Genomic DNA, 14052 nt, shown 5'->3' with positions numbered 1-14052 from the left:
GTGGCCCAAAGAGCTGTTTCCCCTGCATGCTTGCCCTGGTTTGCAGAGAAAGGGGGTGTGTGGCTCACATTGCATCCCATGGAGGCTGGCCCAATACTAGCTATTTTGTATTTGTTCTTGAGTTGGTGTTTTTTTTTGTTGTTGTTTTGTGAGATCAGTTTGTTTTTTTTTTCCACATGAGCATGCTGTCAGCCACCCAAAAAGCAGCACAGCTTAGCCATGACATAAATCGTTAATTCCTGTAAGCCACAAGGGTGCAGTGTGGTGGCAGTGCTCTCCATCCTTTCCTTTCCAGCTGGGGGTGTTCTCTTTCCTCCAAAGCCTGCTTGCTTTTGAAATACCTGGGTTGATACCTATCTTTTTTTTTTTTTCTTGAGGTGTTAATGACAGATTGTCTTAAGGGTATTTGATTCCCCCCATAACTACTTCACAGTAATAACTAACTTATGAATGGGACCTATTCAAAAATGCAGGAGCTTCTTAAAAGGAAATTAAAAGCAGCGAATATAAGCATGCAGAAGATGAGAAACTAGATGAAAACACCCTATCCGAAGCTCAGAGCAATATATCACGAAGTGGAATGATTCTGCAGGGGACAAAAAAGGCAATATTCCAACTGCCGAGTGGAAGTCAGTATTCAAAGTCTGGGAGTTCTGAGCAAATAAAGAAACTATTTAAAAAGAAACACAAAACAACAGCAACCCAAAACAAACAAACATGTAAAACCTACAAAAACAAAACAAAACAAAAAAAAACAAATAAACCAAAAAAACCCCCATTGAAACAACCCACCAACAAAAACCATAAACTATCAAGCTAAACCTGTAGGGCAGGCAAGGGAAACCCTTAAGGAAAGACCTGGTAAGAGAATAATAAAAACTATTAGTAGAAATATTTAAAATGACCACAGTCAGGTATTTTCCCAGAGATTTGTGGATTACTGTAAGGGAGGAAAAGCACTGAAAAGGCAAACAAAGCTTTGTTGATGTTTGCTGTGGTTAAGGTTGGTTATTCTCCCTTGAGAGCCAAACTTATGGGGACAAGTGTAAGGAACTGTCTCAAATTAAGTGACATTAAAATGCATTTTAGGACTAATTGATAAGATGAAGAGTCAGAAAGTGCCAAGACCATATGGTATTCACTCAAGAGCTCTGAAGGAAAACAAATATGCAATTACAGAGCTACTATAGTTTGTAACCCGTCACTTAAATCAGTCTCCCTGCAGGAGGCATGGAAGATGGTTAATGTGACAACAATTGCTGAGAAGGTCCCCAGGAGTGAAATGGAGAACTGCAGACCGTCACATTGGAGTCTGTACAGAGCAAGTGAGTGAAAATTATAAGAATAAAATGCATAAATGGATAAAATCTGGTCTGTTAGGGAACGTTTTTCCAGTGAGAAACCACATTTCACATATCCAATGTGGAATCCAGTGAAAGACTACTGAAGATGCAGGTAATCTAGTTACAGCAACTTAAGAAATGCTCTAGTGAGTCAGATGGACAGTCATCTGCCTGGACTGTCCGTTTCTTATAGCTACAGCCACAGTTTTATAAGCCTTACTCATATCCCCCTTGTTGCCTCCTCTCCAAACTCAGAAGCCCTCTTAGTGTCTTTTCCAAAGCAAGAACTTGAAATCTATCTGGCTTATGGTTCTTCACAAAACTCGTAATTAAGCTGCAAAAGCCTTTGCTGTGGGATATTATGGATGCTCAAAGTTTACTTGTGCTCTGGAGTTATTAGGAAAAGTTAATGGAGAGAAATGAAGTTATGGCATAACCTGTTAGATAGTAAACCCAAAGACAGTGGTTCAAAAAGTCTAAAGGCATGCTGGGAAACAGAATAATGTTCCAAGAAAGCATCACTGTATTCTGGCTATGTTCTTAAGCTCATTCCCCAGACATTTGTATGTAAAAGCAGGCGCTGCAGTAGGGGAACCTTCGATCTGACCCAGTGCAGGCTTTCTTGTGCTTTGTTATGTTCTGTCAAAAGAAAATGAAACGTAGCTGTGAATGTAAACACTTCTGATGGTAACAGTGAGCACTGAACTCATCTCCCCCACTATACAAGCAAGCGATGAATTTTTATTTGAATGCTAATGAAGATCTCACCAAGATGCTGCTAGGTCTCATCTAGCAATATAAAGAGAAAAGCTTACATGGTGGAAATGAACAAAGAACCCTTATAAAAGGATGAAAATGTGTTGCAAATATTGATGTCGTTAACCACTCACAGGTCAAAGACATACTTGAAGCTACTGATATAATTTGAAGTAGGTAACCAAACAGTAAGAAGAGTGTTTTCCTACAATTAATCTATGTTTTTCTCTAAAATGAAAACCTGATATTTCTTATGTTCCTTTAACTTCAAACAGTCCAGGGTTTAAGTCAAAAAGCAGATCTTTCTGCAGTGATATAGTATATACTGGATCTCTTTTAGTTTTTGGATCAGAGCTGAGGCAAGCTTCTTTTACAAATTTGTGCTGCAGTCTACTAAAAGAGCTGTTCCCTGCCAGGAGAATATTACATACAGTACTGAGAAAAATGAACAGAGTCAGCTTGTTTGAGAGCTAACTGATGCTTACTCACAACACTGATAAGCCTGACATTTACTGAGAAGTGCCACAATTCTCAGTCCAATGAACATTCCCAAGAGGGTATTTTTTTCAGTTGTGCTTCACATTCTATTGACTCAGGATAAGCTGGAATTTTCTGAAGTATGTTACTAAAAAAAAAAAGAAAAAAAGAAAAGCGGAACCCAACTCCTCCACTTGAATTACATACAGATGTACTAGCTGTCCTTGGCACGTTTGTTAATGATTGTGGTATGTTTAATGATGCTCTACAAGTTGTCTGTGCCTTATGTGCCATATTTCATTCCTGTAGCGTATTAAAAGCACTTGCACAAGAGTTCTTGGTGCCTTGATTGCAATTACAAAAATTATACTCGGAATACTGTCACTTAACACCTCTACATAAAAGCTAAATCTTGTAGTGAAATACCTGTTTGTAACACTAGGCAGTGTTCTGGCTCTTATTCTAATCGCTGCATGCCGGTCTGTGGTTTGATTTTATGTAGCACCCAAAATATCTGGCCATGTAGGATTCTTTTGGAATAGGCCTTGCCTGGGAAAGGCTGTCAAAAGGTTTTTGAATGTTCAAGTAGATTATGTCAAGCAGCTCCCTTTTGATCATTATTATAAAGATATGTTCGAATAATGCTAAAATATTAGTGATGCAAAATGTTCATTACAGACATTGTGATAATTAGCTCCTACAATATCATGTTTCTTATCTAAGAATTCCATTATTCTGCTTTTAATTATCATTTTTGCCAACGTTCAATGTGCAGAGCAATTTCCCTGGCTCATCTACTATCCTTTTAATATAGAGAAGTAACCTAAATAACAGCTAGGAATTTTCTGACAAAATTTTTGTTTTGTTTTGTTTTGTTTTTTTAAGGAAAAAGATATTCTTATTTATCGAAACTTGAACTTTTCACAGGAACATATGTTCCAGATGTCAAGAGTTGCAAAATCCATCACTTCAGGTGGTAGTTTGTTCCCAAATTTAATCATCACTACTGTTAAAAAATGTGTGTTTCATTTCTGGTTTGAATCACTTCCATTTTTCAGCCCTTAGTCTTTCTTATGTCTCTGCTAGATTAAAAAGTGCTGGTTGATATTTTCCCCTTGTGAAGGTAGTTATCGAATCACCCCACAATTGAGCTGTTTAAGTTTCTCAGTTACATGTTCTTCTCATATACTTCTTATGGCTCTTTCCTGCCCCCAATCTAATCTTTCAACAGCTTTAAATGTGAACATCAGAATTAGATATACTAGTAGTTTCAGTGGTGCTGTACCCAGAGGTTGAACTGATTCCTCATTTCTAATGACTTCTCCCATTTTATCTTGCTTTTACCCTGAGCGTCGGTGGTTAGCTCCTTGTCCATTAAGACCTCCTAAGTCATAACCATTGCACTGCAAGACACAATTTTCTGTTCTATAAGAGCCATCCACGTTCTCTGTTGGCCCACTGACTACCTCTTCTTGAAAATACTCCTTTCGTATCTTGCATAATATTTAAGCAGAGAGCAGCCTGTCTTCCTGAATGTTCAGGATCTAATAGTTCTGAAAAGCAGTCATACTGTGTTTCTGTAAATTGGTTCTCCAGCCTTTTATTCCTTTGAGCCATTATCTCGATTTATTTATGAAAAATAGAGGTCCCCATGTTTAGTATTTCACCTTTCAACATTAAACACTTACTCTTATTTTGCTAGTGACTGATGAGATAACTCCACTCGTATACTTACATCCTTACAGCTCAGCCAGTACAGCCAGAATGCTCTTTTCCAATACAAATTTTAGCCTCACTAAATTCCTTTAAATGTTTTAAAAATATATAAAAATCATTTCACTCTTATGACCTATATTCTCTTTTCTCTTGCTTGTGACTGTGTACTATGGTACACCATCAACTTTGTCATTGCATTTTACTTTTTTTGCTGTGTCAAGATCTGATTTTATTATCTGGGTTAATTTACTTATCTGGGTTTTTTAAAAAATTACTTTTGCTTTATATACAAACATTTATAGGTCTCAATTTGGGGAGGGGGCACCTTTGTTTAACTTCTTAGTCTGATGTCATCTTGATGTAATACAATTTCACCTATGAATTGTTTTCATCTCTGTGCTGAGCTTTTTCTCTGAACTAGCTGGATACACAGAGCATTTTTATTTTACCAACTCTTAGCAATGTTTGCTTTAGCTCATGACAGATTTCCCCCAGCTCCCACTTAATTAAACACATCATATATGTTTTCCTTGTGAAAAGCCTGATTTCACTTTTGACTTTTGATGGAGACCGTCACCTCCGGATAGCATCATCTTCTCCTCTGCCTAATTGGAGCTGTGTGTGTAACTGGAAGGGTTTTGGAGAAACTGTCAACAGTACCCTAGGGCTAAATCTTCTAGCCAGCAGTTTGACTTTGCCTTCCAGGATCCTTCGCTTACATTTCCCTTTAAAATTTGTGACATGTAGTAGGACCTCATGCTCCTCCCTAGCACTTTCTAGCATCCACATAGGTGTCTCATAAAAGACCCCTTCATGTTCTGCCTACAAGTCTGCAAATCTCTGTCATCGCATCCACATCTACTGTTGCTCCTGGTATTTAAATTCCCTTCAGCACAGTAGACCAAAAGTTCTTAACTATAAATGTATTTTGAGATACAGCCTTCCTGGAGCTGTCAGCTTGCTTTTCCTCAGCTGGGAGGCAGCTTCCTGCTATGCTGTGCTCTTCTAAACTGCCCGTTGTGAGAGGAGCCTGAGCATCCTCAAAGGGGAGATAAGAGCAACTAATCTGGGCTTGGCCTACTCCCTTATGTCCTTTTACACTGTTTTTGTGCCTTGTATTTGTTCTATCTTTGCTCTTCCAGATCAGAAGCTCTGGCCTCAAACTGCTCTGAGCGAAGGCAGTAGCTGAAGCAATTACTGAAGCGTTAGTGACTGTCCTGGAAGTTCTTGGAAGGGCAGGTGAGATCACTGAGCAGTATACAAGGGCAAACAGTTAACTTTTGAAAAAATAGAAATCAGGGAATGAGAGACCCCTCTTCACAGAAATGAGTCTGAAAAAAAACCCAACCAAGATCAATTTAAGGCAAATAGAAGGTTTAAAAAAAACAAAACAAAACAAAACAAAAAACGCCATAGATTTACCAAGAATAAATCATGCGATCTCACTGTAACTTCATTCTTTGAGAAAATAATGTCTAGTAGATGAAGAGGAGGCAGCAGATGGGACATATTTTGCTTTAGGAAAGCTTTTGAAACTGTTCCACATTATTCCCTCGGAAGCAGACTAAAGAAATATGGTCTATATCAGTGTGCCCAGTATTTCTGGCTGGGTGAGACACTTACCTTCTTTCTGTATAAGGGAGAGACCATATGTTTCAGCCCTTCTTCTAACACATAACTGTATTGTGAAAGCATAGAAAAGCCAGTGCTTCCTGGGGCAATGAGATTTATGGCATATGTGCAGATATATCCACATACTGCCATGATCAGAGGCCATAAGTGGGCTTCCAGTATACTCAAAGTAGTCCATCTACTGGGCAGCCCTACTTTCTGCAGACTCTGGTCTGGATTCAGAAAGGAGTAAGGGAAATTATGGCCAAGTCAATTGTCCTGGCAGGCAGGATGCAGTTCATGGCTTCAGGTTCATTCTTTAGAAGGTACGTGATATTACTGTCATGTGGGTAGCAATGGTGGACTATCAGACTGAGAAGTTATTTTGACTGATGCCTGGCTAGGGTATGTCCTGGGCCCAGGTTCTATTCAGAATGTTAATTAATGGCTTATATGGTTTAACAAAGAACTCAGTCACAAGATTTGTGGATACCCCAAGATGCACTTCGAAGGTCAGGGTAAACTTCCAACGAATTTGAGAAACTGGAGAATGTGATCCAGAGATCAAGAATATGAAATAAAAAGACTCGTATGTGCCAAAAGAGCAAATAAATATCCAAGTATAGAAAGGAGACAACTGACTGAGGCTGAAGCATATCATGGCAAGGTATAAGAATTAGAGAAAATCAGAAGTTAAACACGAGTGAATGATCATGCAAGTCTCATACTGGGAGGTGTTACCAAAATGTATTATTAAAATTCGGGATGAAGTTTCCTTTTCTGCAGTGCCATTGAGGGCTTTTCTGGATCTCTGCATCCACATTTAGTGTAAGAGAGAATAGTTGTTGTGAATCATATGGATACCAATGACAGAGGAATGAGTGGGAAAGAAATTGTGAAAGTGGAGCATGGTGTTATAAATTGTCCCAGTACCTGACAAGCAGATTTTCAGTTGTTGGTGAGGTAGCTTTTACAAGAGAGATAAGCTATATAAATCATCATGAAACTAGATTGCAAGGTTTTAACATTCTGAAACAATGAGATATTTTTATAGTTGAGATTTGTGGAAACTCACCAACTAAGCAGCAAAACGTGGTTCAAGATGGCAGCTCCTCTTCAAGAGAAATAAGCAAATTCTTGTAATTTAGAAAAATGCAAAGAACTAAAATCAATAGTATTGAGTAAGGAAATTGCAAAGAATTGTCTCAGCAATTAAAGTTCAGGCTAAGCAGGCCCTGTGAAGAATGGGCAACTAGATCAATAAAAAATATAGAAATACAAATGCTGCAAGTCTGAAGCCTAAAAGAGGTGAACAAGAATGTCTGATTTTAAAGGAAGTTATTGATATAATAAATGCCTCAGAAACTTGGCAAAAGGTGGAAAGTTCTAATATGGAACAAATAATAGAGGAAGGATGGAAAGGGGTACATTAGTGGTGAAGCAGTGGAGGGTATGAGGAATTGTCCCTAAATGAAGTTTCGGTAGAGGACATTTTGGAACAAATCAATAAAACGAACAGTAAGAAGGCACCAAGATAAGATGATACTCAATCAAGAGTTCTGGAAGACCTCAAACACTAGATTAAGAGAAAGCTAAATGTAGCATGAAAAGTGTCATTTAAGTTGACCACACTGCAAGAAGAATGGGAAGTGGCAAATGTGTCTTCAGCCTTGAGGAAAAAGGACTCCAGGACTAATGTGAAAAACCATAGATCAGGAGATCTCACTTCCAAACTGAATAAGTGGGTAAAAACTGCAATAATAAAGAAGAGAACCAGTAGACGGTTTCATAAATGTGATTTATTTGGAAAAAGTCATTACAGTTCTTGCAGAAGGAGACCATGTCTCATAAATCTATTTGAACTCTTTGAAGATGTCAACACGCTTGTAGGTAAGGCTGATCTAGTTGATATAGTGTGTAAGGACTCCCAAACAAATGTCAATAAGTCTTCCTGCAAAGGCTCTTAAAGTAGTTATGCTGAGATAAAAAAAAAAAAAAAAAAAAAGGTGTCCTCTTGTAGGTAAATAAGACAGAGAAATAGGACAAAAACTGGGGGAAAACATCAGTGTTCCTACTGAAAGGAGCATTATGATTTGGTCATGCAACTGTGAAGAGTTAGGACCTGTGCTTTTCAATAATGTACTGGCAAGGTTTGCGGATGATGCAAAATTAACTGAGAGAGTCAAATCTAACCCTGTGAAGAGAGGCAGGTGGTTCTCATGATAGTGAGTGACTGTGTCAGAAATGGCATGTGAAAGTCAATGCTAATAAATGCAAAGTAGTTTCTCTGGGAATATACATATTCAATCATGTATTATACTTATTCAGTTATGGATCGAACATTAAGTTATTATCACTCAGAAATAGAGTGACTGTAGGATAGCTCTCTGAAAGCACTGATGTAATGACCAGCAGCAATCAAAAATTCAAACTGAATGACAGAAATTTTGAAAAAGAAAAAAAGGAGAAGAAAAACATGATTATATGATTATGTCACTATATAAATGTTTGACAAACCCACATATTGATTAATATGTGCACTTCTGTTCATCCTGTCTCATAGAAGATAGAACTAAAAATGATGGGTGGGAGTTATTTAGCTCAGAGATCTAGACACCTAAATTTAGGTTTCTATCTGTAGGTGTCAATCTGTGAGGTAGATACCTTAACTCCACCACTAAATCAAAGCGTTTTAATCTGAATTCCACCCACGGAGAGTATATGAGAAAGGCGGAATGGTTTTCATATCAGGACAGAGAAAATAGATAGACCTGGGACAGAGATGTTGAAATTTCCTACCTAGCTAGGAAATAATGAAGAAGGGATGGCTACTGTTTTTCAGAATAGAAGTAAAGAATGTCCCATGAAATTATTAGGCATCAGGTCTAAAACAAAAAGTCATACATTCTCATATAACATATTATTAAATTGTAGAACTTATCGCCAGAGGCTGTTGTGTAGGTCAAAAGGTATAAATTAATTAAAAACTTCTGGAAGGCTGATGGGAAGACGGTGTCCTGCCAAGCAGAATTACGAAGGCTCATTCAACTGTCAAAAGCAATAGAGGCCCTGACCTTCCTATTGCAGGTAGAGGTAAATGGTGCTGAGGAGGCAGAGTAGGACAATAAGGGAATTTCCAGGCCAGAACAGAGTGTGAGAAAATGGTCTGCACCCCACCAGCATCTCTTCCTGAGGTCACTGAACACCATGAAGGGGAATCCACAGTTTGGATCTCAGGAATGGAAAGCGTGGTATACCCCAGCCTAGGCTTTGAGAAGGAGGGAAAAAGGAAGGTACTGCTTGAAATCCAGTATAGGAGTTTTAAATATTAAGGTAGACTAATGATAGTCATAGAACTAGTCACTAGTTATGTCCAGAACATGGGTGTTCATAGTTCATGGTCTTCAGCACCTTGGAATTGACTGAACGAAGGAAATACTACAAGCCACCAGTAGCCCTGTATTTCCCAGGGCTTGCAGCTAGTTACTTCTATCCAGGGCTCAAGATTTAAGTACTGGAATTCAGGTACTGCTTCTGGTCTTTACTAGAGCAATGCTCCTGTGGTTTTGGAAGACTTGAATTGCCAACAACCACATTCAGCCGAGCTTATCTTGCTCATTCCAGACTCCTTGGGTTTTTCAGTCATCACTGAAGTTGCAGATGAGATCCCGAATGCAATCAATAATGAATGAATGTGGTCAGGTTGATTGGATGTCTCAGAGGAGTAGCCAACAAGATATGCAGGACTGTGGAGAGTAATGCTGGAGAACATCTCCAGCTTTCTGATATGGGGAAGCAAAACGTAGGTTGTACTAAAATATGAGCATGGCTACTACTGTAGATAAGTTTAGCTTAGAATAAAGCTGTGTGGTGTGCTTCCAAACATTCCTCTTTCAATCCTGCTTTCATTTTCCAATTTTTTGGATATATTTTCATCGTTCATTTTGTGCTGCAGGAGAAGAAAAGCCTTGTTTCTATTTTGAGTTGCTCGGCTGGCTGTCCCCAGGGTATTTCCACCTGGCTCTTTAATGGGTGCAGGTATTTTCTGGTGTGCTTAGGCACATACAAACTTGGCTCCACGGGGCCCAGGAGGACTTAAAATCCTCTGGAAAACTGTATTGCTCATCTACAGCGTGAGCTTGGAGAATGGTGACTTAATTAGATTGGTAGCACTACTTAAAAGCAAAATTGGAATCTAATGCAGCTGTCTTTAAAATACACTTCATAAGAAGCCCACAATAAAATGGGAATTGGAAACCCTTAAAAAGGGCTAAATTTGATGGTGACATTTGTATCCTTTGGTGTAAAGCGTACTAAGCTGCAATGTGGTAAAATCAATTAGTAATTTAGGGATCTTTTTAAAGTCATTTGCTCAAAGTGAAGCTTTCTGTAAGAACATGCAAGATTTGGTAGGAGCTGCTGATGGTGATTCAGGTTGCAGCATCCTCCCACAGAAGGGCTGGAGCCTCGTGTCCACGAGCCTGGTAAAAGAGCACTCAAGCCTGTCACTCCAGCATGGAATTCCTGCTTTACTGCATACCTCTAACAAAGGCCATGATTACAAGTGTGCTGCTTCCAGTGCCAGTATGTGATGTAAGCAGTTCCTTCCCCCTTCTGTCCCAATACCGATGTACTGTCACAACTGTGGGGCTGTCACCGGAGCTTCTTATGCTGGCACAGCCACTGAAAGGAAAAGATTTGTAATTACATGCAGAAAAGAGAGTGCTCTGAGTAATCTGTGAGCTTTGGTATGCATATGTATGTTCTCGGTCTCTGGATAGGGATGATCAGCTTTACATGAGCACTTGTCACCAGGGCAGGACTTTGAGCTTACTGCCTGATACGCTGTTTGAATGCTGTGACCGCAGGACTCTTCATAACATTTCTTGTTGTTTATTTCTTTTTTCTTGACCTAGAAAATATTTACTCTTTTTTTTTTCTTTTTTTTTTTTTCCAAATCAGAACTGCTATCCCTAGGAAAAAAAAAATTAATAAGGTATTTTGGTGCCTGTCAGGGTGTTGCCAATGGAAATCAGGGTCAAACCAGTATCATGGTTCTGGACTTAATTAGATAGGCTGCTTTTCTGGGGCAAGTTGTTGTAAGGAGTTGGGCACCGGGGAATTTTTTGCATTGAGTTAGGAGGAAAGCAGCTTTAAAATTTCTTCTTCCGTTTCCTAGAAAATGAGTTTTCTACGTGGCTTTGGATTGTTCAGTCAAACGTCTCTGTTTTTTTCATGATATGTTTCACAACATATTTGTTATGTCCATACATAGAATGTTTGAATTAATCAAAACTGAAACATTTTTAGAGAAAGCCATTTCACGTCCATCTCTGTCATGAGACTGGCTGCACTGATAGGGATTAGAGGTTGTTACACTAATGACTTAGATTTTTGTCTCATTGCCAGAACCATTTCCCAATTTAGAACCTTTTCTTCTGATTAATATTTGTATTCCTCCCACAATTCCTCTTCTTATAGGAATTCGTACTGGGAATTATTCCAGACCTACATAATGTCTCTGAAATCTTTTTATCCCTCTGTTTGCTGATCAGTGGAAAGGATTTTAATGCCAGGTTAGGTAATCGAGATAAATCCTAACTTCATCTAACTTTATCCCTCGACTATGTCTTGGATATTCTAGAAACATTTTTTGTGATCCATAAATAAATTCACATAGGATTTTGATTAATCTTTTTTTGCTCTTATTTTTCCAGCGAAGCCTCATTACATTAAACGGGAGATCAAACAGAGTGAATTACAGCTTCCACTATTCGACTTGCACTAGTTTGTTCAGTGCCACACCTTTTTTTGTGTGCTCTGAAAACATCAATAAGCTCCAAAGAGAACCTTTCGTGCACAGCTGGACACGTGCAATATATTTTAGTACCATCCTGAGGCAGGGATGGTTTCTCCCTAATAATGCCTTCTAGCCCCATTCAGTTGTTTGAGTGAGCTTACATGAGTGAGCAGCGTGGAGTATACGCTGATATAGTTCACTTCTCAGTGCCCCTCATTATAAAGTAGATGGAGCTAACCAAGCCTGTTCTCTTGCGGGTGCTTGGAGCCAGCAAAGATAGGAGGATGCTGCTGCCGTTTGGGAGAGGTGGGGCTCCTGGCTCTGAGAGCTGCATCACAGCACTGCAGTCCTGTGGGCTGGTTCCCTCTGCTTCTGTGTGCCCTCGTGTTGGACGTCTCATGGCCATGAGCCAGCTGCTTCACATGCACCTGAGGAAAAGCTTCACCAAAAAATACGTATCCCAGTTGGAATGCTATCTGACCTCGTGTGTAGGCAGGAACAGGGAGCTGGGCTTGAAATGGTATCTCTATAGCCATCGTCTTCTGGTGCTGGTAGTTTGAAACCTCCTGCTGAAATGAACCCAGAAGTCAAAGTTTCCTTCCCAAGAAGAACACTTCGGTTTGTGTGACTGCCAGGTGGCAACTCAGCATCTTGGAGCCATTGGGTTAAATGAGCCCAGGGATCGTGGTGGCTTCAGTTCGTTAGGAGAACTGGACTGCACATTACCCTGACAGTTCTAGCAATAGATGGAATGGAAAAAACCCTCCCTTGCTTTGACCCAGAGTTGCTCTTTCCTCTGATGGTTCATTGATTCCCTTTGCTTCCCTTCTCATTTAACAGATTTTATAAGTTGGGCATTTACAGATCTGCTGCTATTAACATTCAGTGTTAGTGGACCCGGGAGCTTCTCTGCCAACTATCGTGGAGCTTCTGAGCCTGCTGATTTAAAAATGTTCATTGCTGATGGATTCTAACATCTTTCTCAGTTACTAATAGACTGGAAAGTATTTCATCATCTTCAAGCAATGAAAGCAAATCATCCTTCTTTCCAAATACTGAATAAAAGTCTGTTTGAACACTTCTGCATTTTCTGCATAATCCTTCACAATTCCACTGCCTGCACCGAGCAGTGACCCTGTACTGTTGCTAGGGTTTCTTTTGCAAACACAACTTTCTTGTACTAAGCTCTGTCAGCCATGGATTTTATTCTGAGGTTTCTTTGTTTCGTGCTTCTGTTCATGTAGGTCAAGAGTTTTCCTGGCTATTGATTTACAACGAGTTATATGCAGTACTAGTGTTTGACATTTCTGTATTTGTTTTTGTTTGCTGATATGACTAACAAACGTTAACCATGCGAGTCAATTGTTTTAAGATTACATGCTGAGTGTCTGACAGTCTATTAATTTTTGCTTTGTTTTTTTTTAAAGTGCCAGGTAAAATGCCCAAAGAGCCAGGAGTAATATACCATTTCCCCAGTGTTCACATACATATGTATATCTTTGTAATATATATTTAATACTGTATACATATAAATATATGTATATATAACCTCCCCAATAGCAATCCCATATAGTACACTTTTGACAAGCTGGAGTCTTTTAATATTTGAAGTAAGGGCTTGCAATATAGCAAAGAAATGACCCTGGTGAGAGATGTACATTTCTTTTTTCCCTTTGAAATCTGACATGTCACGAGTCTCATTGTGTTAGTCTATGTGTGTTCTGCTGAGACTTGCCAGTGTTGAGCAATGTATTCCACAGAGACCTTGTCCAACAACAAGCACCATCCTGGCTTCAGGCAGAAGCAGGATTTTACCTGCAATACACAGCAGAGGAGCCAGTGCTGGCTGGCAGAGCTCAGAAGCAGTGCAGATAGGAGGACATAGAAAGTATGGAGAAATAGATGTGAAGCAGGGAGAGAAGCAAAAATATTTGGACGGGCACAGGTGCGGATAGGGAAAGTCTGTAGGGTAGGGGTAGAAAGAACAGTGCTGGTTCCTGTGTGCTCCCTGTTAATGTGGAACAGAGTTCAGCACCACACAGTGCCTCTCATGCAGATGTAGCAGCAAATACATGAAACCACCAGCACAGCATGTGTGTTCAGACTCAGTCTACTTAAGGTCTTTATAAAGGATGACAGCATCTTACTGTTACCAGGAATCTTGTTATTTGAAGGTATAAGGACCCAGAGGAGGATTAGGATAGCAGAACAGCATCTCTTTGGCCACGGTACCTTGGGAAGAGCTCTGTCTGGGCAGTGCTACCTGTACTGCTAATGTTTGAAGAGGCATCCTGGTACAGCTTCAGCAGGGCTGGAGGTACAGCAGGCAATAGAATAGTGTTGTGAGAA

At 39.5% G+C, this 14052-nt stretch overlaps 1 long non-coding RNA gene across 20 annotated transcripts in view; it reads left to right on the top strand.

Moving 5' to 3' along the window:
- LOC101752086 overlaps positions 1-14052 on the top strand; it is a 66079-nt gene that overhangs the window by 13294 nt on the left and 38733 nt on the right. For 14 of the 20 annotated variants that reach the window (XR_005839538.2, XR_005839542.2, XR_005839539.2 and 11 more), the window contains one exon: positions 1226-1325. The exons of 1 other annotated variant lie outside the window; for it this stretch is intronic. This is a non-coding gene — a long non-coding RNA (uncharacterized LOC101752086). Of the gene's footprint in view, positions 1-1214; positions 1326-5434; positions 5532-14052 lie in introns of all 20 variants that reach the window. 5 more of the 20 variants (XR_005839549.2, XR_006931405.1, XR_006931406.1 and 2 more) reach the window with 3 other exon arrangements.

The sequence above is a fragment of the Gallus gallus genome, chromosome 13 (assembly GCF_016699485.2).
Source record: "Gallus gallus isolate bGalGal1 chromosome 13, bGalGal1.mat.broiler.GRCg7b, whole genome shotgun sequence".
NCBI lineage: Eukaryota > Metazoa > Chordata > Aves > Galliformes > Phasianidae > Gallus > Gallus gallus.
This window is presented reverse-complemented; position numbering and strand designations above follow the sequence as displayed.